The 7,555-nt window shown below is 46.1% G+C and overlaps 1 protein-coding gene across 1 annotated transcript in view; it reads left to right on the top strand.

Annotated features, from left to right (window-relative positions):
• LOC102495974 (ATP synthase F(0) complex subunit B1, mitochondrial-like) overlaps window positions 1-7,555 on the top strand; it is a 24,422-nt gene that overhangs the window by 4,405 nt on the left and 12,462 nt on the right.

Genomic DNA, 7,555 nt, shown 5'->3' with positions numbered 1-7,555 from the left:
GCCCCCCCACAGCCCCTGACACAGGGAGGGAGCTGCCGTAGGTGCCCTGGGGCTGGCAGCACAGGCCTGGCCAGATGCCCACGGGACCTGGAGTCATACATGAGCATGGCCCATGGGCTCAGCAGGGCAGTGGGGGCCAGCTTCCGGGGACTGTGTGGAGGCTGCCTGGGGTGTCCCTGAGTGGAGGGACAGGGACGGACATTAGTAGATGGAGGCTTGACCAGGAAGGACACAACTTGCTGGGGCTCCACTCCACCCCAGGGCAGGGGCTCGCAGAGGGAAGTCGCCAACCTGTCTCTGAGCCTGAAGCTGAGTGTGCAGGTGGACTCGGGGAATTTAGCCAGAACACAGAGGGAGGGCAATGGTGGGAGGGGTTTGGGGGCCCTGGAGGGACAGTGTGGTGGGCAGTTCAGGGCCCGTCCAGCTGTGCTCAGCTCTCAGGTGGGTTCTGCTGTGGAGGCCGAGACACACGTCCCAGGGCACAGTCCATAGTGCCCTCAGAGACCCCAGGACAGTCCTGCAGGGCCGGGATGGGTTTCCATCTCTCATTCTCCTGCCTCCATCACGGGGAAACCGAGGGCTGTGTCCCCCTCGGGTAGGCAGTTTGTCCATCCAGGAGGCCCAGGGTGGGGACAGAATGAACAAACAGTGAACACCAATGTCCACCTGAGAGGACCAGGGTGACAGGCTGAATTGTCCCAGGAAAACAAGGATCCCAGTGGGACAGACCCAGAACCAGGCTGTCGGTCACCACACGGGGCACAAACTCCGGTCTGAGGGAGAGGCCCAGGACAGGGTGGGGGGCTGCTGTGTGGAGACCCTGCCCCAGTACTGAAAGATCAGGCCTCCACAGCAGGGCGCAGACTGGGGCTCAGCACCACAGGGGGCTGCCCCTTGGTCTGCCTGCTGGGCCTAAGATCCAGGCGGGGCTCATCCAGGTGTTGTCCGGGCCTCCATTTCTGGCTTGCCAATGCCTGCCTTCCTGATGTGGTTCCTGAGCACCATCTTTCTACCAAAGGGAGAATGTTGGTGCCTCTTCCTGTAAGATGGCAGGTGATCTTCATTGGGGTCCCATCCCACCCCCACAGTTAACCTTCATCAGCTCCTTAAAGATATTACCTCCAAATCCTGCCTCCTTAGGGCTCCAGGCCCCTACCTTAGGCTGTTGGGGGACACCATGCAGCTGTGGAGAGATGAGAGCCCTGGGGACCCTTTACATATCCTGAGGAAAAGGAGCAGACAGGAACTTGCTGAGGAAGCGTCCTCACCACACCTGGGCTGTGCACAGAGATCCCCCCCTCCCTTCTGACCAGCAGAGGATGAGGAATGGGAGCTACAAAGAGCAAAGAGCTGGAGCCAGGAGGGGAGAGAGGGCAGGGACCAGAGGGAGCCCCTCCCAGCCCCTCCCTGTTGGACCTCCAGCTGGGTCCTGAGCGCCTCCTGGTGGCGCTGAGCCTGTGGGAGGTGTGTGCATGGGCTGCACTGCTGTCCCCACTGTGTCCCTCCTACAATAGCACAGGGCCTGTCCTTCATTGTCTCGGGAGGTGGTGAACTGGCCCTTCACGGAGTCAGCATACTCTGTACTACCACCGTCAGTGCTAATGTGTCCAACTTACTCCAGCCCCTTCCCGGGAGCCTGCTGGCCCCAGTTCATCCAGGACCTACTGACGTGAACCCAGACACTGCGCAGGACAGTCTCAGGACCCCCAGATTGCACCGAGGCTCCCCCAGACCCCAGCAGGTGTACCTCACACTGGACACCTGCAGCACAGAGACCCCTGGTCAGGAGCTGTCACCCCCCACACACACACCCACACACACACACAGCTCCTCTCACTACACCCACTCTCACACTCGGGTGTCCAGCTCTCCCTGAGTCACCTCTGAGGACAGTCATGAGGAGGATCCAGCTCAGCTCCCACGCCCTGGGGATGCAGGCTGAGCTCCTCCCCCAGAGTTGCAGGGTCAGGGCTGGGCTGGTTTTCCTCAGCAGAGGGAGGGCCTTGTTTGCCTGTCCTCCTACATAGTGTGTTCCAGGGTCGACCCACTTGGAAGGCAGGGCCTGGGCAGGTGAGAGAGTCCTGAAGGGAGGGGCAGTGCCAACGACAGCCTTGAAGAACATGTGGAGTCTTTTTTCATAAACTTTTTGGCTGCTCATACGTCTTCCTTGGAGAGTTGTCTGTTCAGCTCATTTGCCCAGTTTTAATTGGATTGATGATTCTTATTATTACTTTGTGTGTAAGCTGCTTGAATTCTCTTTATATTTTGTTTAGTGGTCCCTTATCTGAAGGAGACCTGGCAAATATATCTGTTCCAAGGGTTGTGTCTTTAATTTTTATTTCTTTTGCTTTGTAGAAGTTTTTTAACCTACCAAAGGATAGGGATGCACTCAGTAAGAACCCACTTGCACACCCATGTTCATTACACACTTATTCACAATTGCTAAGACATGAAATTGACCCAAGTATCCAAGATCAGATGAGTGAATTTAAAAAGTATGACATACATTTACTAAGAAATACTACTCAACCATTAAAAAAAATTGAGACTCTCACATGTGATAGAAAGTGGATGAATATGAAAGACTTAATGCTAAGCAAAGCAAGCCAGACTATTAAGACAGGCATTGTATATTCCAACTTAATACACAGAATGTTTGCACTCTCTGGCAGAAATGGAAAGATTTGAACTCATGAAAGCTTGGACCACCACATCGACACCAAGTGAGTTTGGGACCAGAGAGGGAAATGGGGGGGAGGAATAAGGGGGGAAAATCAATAAGTTTTTAAGAAAGAAAATGTAATTTATTATTAGGTGATTGTGCTGTAGTGAATAATTAAGAGCCCTTATCTAAATAAGATGTTGAACTATATTTTCACATAGGGTCACAGTGTTGTAGTTTTATGAGATTCGGTGTGACCACCCGATGAGATAGAGGAGAGACCCAGGTAAACAAGGTCTGCTCTGCTCACAGATGTGCAGACTGGAGGTCAGTGCTCCTCCCTGGATGATGGTATGTTGGCATTTAAAGAGTTATTGTCATGATTATATAAATTAATTATTCTAGTGCCTGGCCTTTTGCAAACTTGGGTATTACTAGTTAGCATTTTTTTTTAAAGTGAGAATGCCCCTATGTTTCTATCACTTTTAAAAAATATATTTATGGACTCACTCTATGGCATAATGGTAATGTGCTTCCCAAGGGAAGCTGGACTCCACGGGGTGACTGTGTCTCAAGTCTGTTGCCCAGCTACCCTGAGATACAGTGGGCATGTGCATGAGGGTCCAGGGTCCCAGTGGAATGGAGGACTGGAGGAGGGCATGGTGGTAAGCCCAGACCCTGTGAAGATATATCTCCCTCTCTCCCCCTCCCTCTGCCATAATTGCATTCATGCACTTTTGTGCATAAGGGAAAGGCCAACTCGAAGTAAAACACAAAAACTGTGTTTGGTGTCTTTTTGTCAGGAAGTGATTGGCAGGATGTGGAGATAAAAACTCTGCACAGGAAGCCAGCCTGAGTCTACCTCCTGGGTTCTCTGGTTTTCAAGCTCCCCTGGTGGTTCCTGAGTGCCCCCTCCTGTATAGCATGGTTTGCTGTGGTCCCCTGGTCAATGGTTGTCATGTAGTCAGGCTGAAGAAGACTTGGCTATTAGTTGTGTCCCTGGAGATGCTGACTCCAGACTGAGGACTGAGGATGCTATTAATGCTCTCCCTAGCTTGGGTCACCCCAACATTTTTGAGACCTTCTATGGGTGAGGAAGGACACAAGACATAGAATATTCAGAGACATAATGTGTAGGGCTCAGGCGAGGATGAACTTCTGCCAGGAGCCCACTACTCCCTCCCCCATTGCTGAGAGGGTCCTCACCTTGGACACCTGGGGACAGGTCACACAGACACTTGCCCCATCCCTACCACTCATTTCTGAAACTCTCAAATTATGCACCCTGGATAGTTGTTAGCAGACAGAGGAGGACCAGCAACCAGGCCACGTGTCTGAGTGTGGGGACAGTGTTGGCCAGAGACCCAGCTGAGAGTAATTGACAGGAGGACACTTCACACCCTGTATATATTTCCTTCTAAAGCTGCACTATATGCATGAACAGAGCTGTAAGGGTGGAAGGCAGCTGGCCATGTGAGGGGAAGACTGCTGCCTCTAAGGCTCTGCTGTGAGAGTAACCAGGGCAGAGTGCCCCATCCCAACCACACAGCCAGAAAGTGTGCAGGTGGCTTTGCACACCCCCAGCTAAAGCATGCTCCTAGCAGGCATGACTGAGCCATTTATGGGGCGCCTTCTTAACTCTCTCCAGAGGTAAATTACTGATGACTCTGACACATAAAGCCAAAATCACACCATTTCCTACTCTATGTAGATGAACTCTGGATACCACTCCCCATCATTCCCACAGCAGAGCTTCATGCCTGGATGCCAGCATTACATCCAGGGAAGAGACACCACAGTGAGGACAGTGTGATCAATGGTCTTTGGATGGAGGCAGAGCTGGACATTGGAGTCCCCTTAGGACTATAGGGCCACAGTGTCCTGATCTGTCCCATGTTGGCTGGACTTCAGCCTGCCCTGTTTTTTTTTTTTTTTTTTGGAGAGGTTTTTTTTTCGCTATAGGGCATGTGCGCTTGCCAGACAGACAGAGAGAGACATAGAGACAGAAAGCGAGAAATCACCCCCCAGAGGGGATGGTCATGCCGCAATCCCTTCTCCTCCATTCTCCTCTCGGGATCTTGGGCACGCACGCACACGCGCCCGGCGTGAGTTTTAAGCCACCGGGTCCAGGACGCGAACCGCGGTCGACTATGTGGGAGTCCAGCGACATAGCCATTATGCTAACTGCTGGTTCCCAGCCTGCCCTGTTTTCTTACATTGGTAGAGATGCCCAGACATCAATGCAAGGAGTGCATGCACACACACACACAGACACACACACACACACACACACACACCAATTAACAAAGTAATGTGTCAATCCTAAAGGACTCAAACTCTTACACACACCAATTAACAAAGTAATATGTCGCTCCTAAAGGAATCAAACTCTATAGTGACCAATGATCAAAAAAGAAAGTATAAGAAACCATGACTATATAGTAGGAAAAATAGTAATTCATCAAGAAAATATAATGCTTATAAATATCTATGCACCCAACTCAAGAGCACCCAAATATGTAAAGGAAAGACTTCTAGATGTAAAAGGAGAGGTAGGCTAATTGCTGGAATCTCAACACCCCATTATCTACTTTAGAGTGATCAGTGAGACAAAAAATAAAGAGATTTGGGACCTAAATGATACTATAAGTCAGATGGACTTGACAGACATCAATAGAACTTTTCACCCTAAAACAAAAAAAATAAACATTTTCCTTAGCCCTGCATGGTACCTTCTCAAGACTGACTACATAATAGGGCAAAAAACCAGCCTCTACAGATTTAAAGGCACAGAACCTACATCCAGCCTCTTCTCTGACTGTGATGGAATTAAACTTGATATTAATCTCATGAAAAACCCTCAAAAATACACAAATACATGGAAACTAAATAACCTAAATCTGAATGACTTCATGACTACTGAAGAGATTATGGCTGAAATAAAAATATTCATGAAAACAAATATAATGATTTTATAGCTTCCATAATCTATGGGACACTGCAGAAACAGTCATAAGAGGGAAGTTCATAACAATTAGTGTACATAAGAAAAAGATGGAAAGATAGCAAAAAGACAACCTAAACTAACATCATGCCTCAGGGAATTGGAAAAACAAACAAACAAAAAAAAATTCAAAAAATGTCAGAAGAAGAGAAATAATGACTAGAGAGTATAGACACATAGAAAATGGTTATAAATACAAGATACAGTTTCAGAAGAGGGTGAGTGAAGGAAGAGAGTCTGAAGAAGGACATTACAGAGAAAGATAGGGAAGGTATTTATGGGACAAAGAAATGGGTTATTATCTGTTGAATATGATGTGTATAGTATTCTCAACTAGATTGCTTAGAAATGAATACCTGTTGGAATATTCACTTTGCAAGCCAAGTGACATATGTGATTGAATGTATAAAAGAAATTGAAATAAAAAATAAAAAGAAATACATGAAATAGAAAATAAACAAACTCTTCAGAAAATAAATAAAAGCAAAAACTGGTTCTTTGAAAAGGTAACAAGATTGGGGACCAGCAGATGGCATGGTGATTAAGGCACTGGACACTGCTATATGACTAACCACGGTTTGAGTCATGGACCTGGTGGCTTGTTTTCTCACTTTCCCTATCTCTTTATGTGTGTCTCTTTCTGGTCAAAATAAAGGCATGAATAAATAAAATTAAATAAAATAATTCTTAAAAACTATGATAACAAGATTGACACATCATTAGCTAGACTAATTAAGAAGAGAGAAAAGAAACAGATAAATCAAATTTGCAATGAATCAGGGAACATTTGAACAGACATAATAGAAATATGAAACATCATTAGAGGATACTATGAGCAACTATGCCAACAAAGAAGAAAACTTTGATGAGAAGGACAAATTCTTGGACAGAAATAATCTACCAAGATTAACTCAGGAGGACAGAAAGGCTGAATAAACTGTAATGAGCAATGAGATTGAATCAGAAATAAATAAACTCCCAACAAAGAAAAGTTCAGGTCCTGATGGCTTTACTGCTAAATTTTACAAAACTTTTAAAGAAGAGAACATCCATTATACTCAAACTGTTTCTAGAGATCCAAAAGGAAGAAACCCTTTCAAATTCATTCTATGAAGCTTCCATTATTCTCATTCTCAAAACATATAAAGATATGACAAAAAAGGAAAACTACAGGGAACCATCAGTTAGCGTAATGGCTATGTCGCTGGATTCCCACATAGCAGTCGACCACAGTTCACGTCCCGGACCCGGTGGCTTAAAACTCACGCCGGGCACGTGTGCGTGCATGCCCAAGATCCCCAGAAGAGAATGGAGGAGAAGGGATTGCGGCATGACCATCCCCTCTGGGGGGTGATTTCTCACTTTCTGTCTCTCTGTCTCTCTCTGTCTCTCTGGTGAGTGCATGCGCCCTGTAGCAAAAACCTCTCCAAAAAAAAAAAGGAAAACTATCGACCTATATCTGTGATGAATATATATGTAAAAATTCTCAAAAAGATATTTGCTAACCATATTCAACAGCATAAAAAAAGATTATTTATCACGACCAAGTAGGCTTTATTCCACAGATGGAAAGGTGTTTCAAAATATGCAAAAACATACATTTAATACACCATAGTAATGGAAAAAAAGATAAAAATCATATGATCAATTAATCAGTGCAGAAAAATTATTTGGCAAAATAAAATATTCCTTCATGATTAAGACTCAGTAAAATTGGCATAGAAGGATCATTTCTCAGCATAATAAAGTCACCTGTAAAAAAACATATAGCTAACATTATAAATGCTAAAAGCTTTTCTAATAAAAACTGGTACAAGACAAGGCTGACACTCTCTCTACTCCTATTAAATATAGTACTGGAAGTCCAAGACAATGTGATCAAACAAAAA

Source organism: Tupaia chinensis, unplaced genomic scaffold, assembly GCF_000334495.1.
Source record: "Tupaia chinensis unplaced genomic scaffold, TupChi_1.0 Scaffold143685_1, whole genome shotgun sequence".
NCBI classification, from domain to species: Eukaryota; Metazoa; Chordata; class Mammalia; order Scandentia; family Tupaiidae; genus Tupaia; species Tupaia belangeri.
The sequence above is the reverse complement of the archived record's forward strand: the minus strand, read 5'-3'. Positions and strand labels throughout refer to the sequence as shown.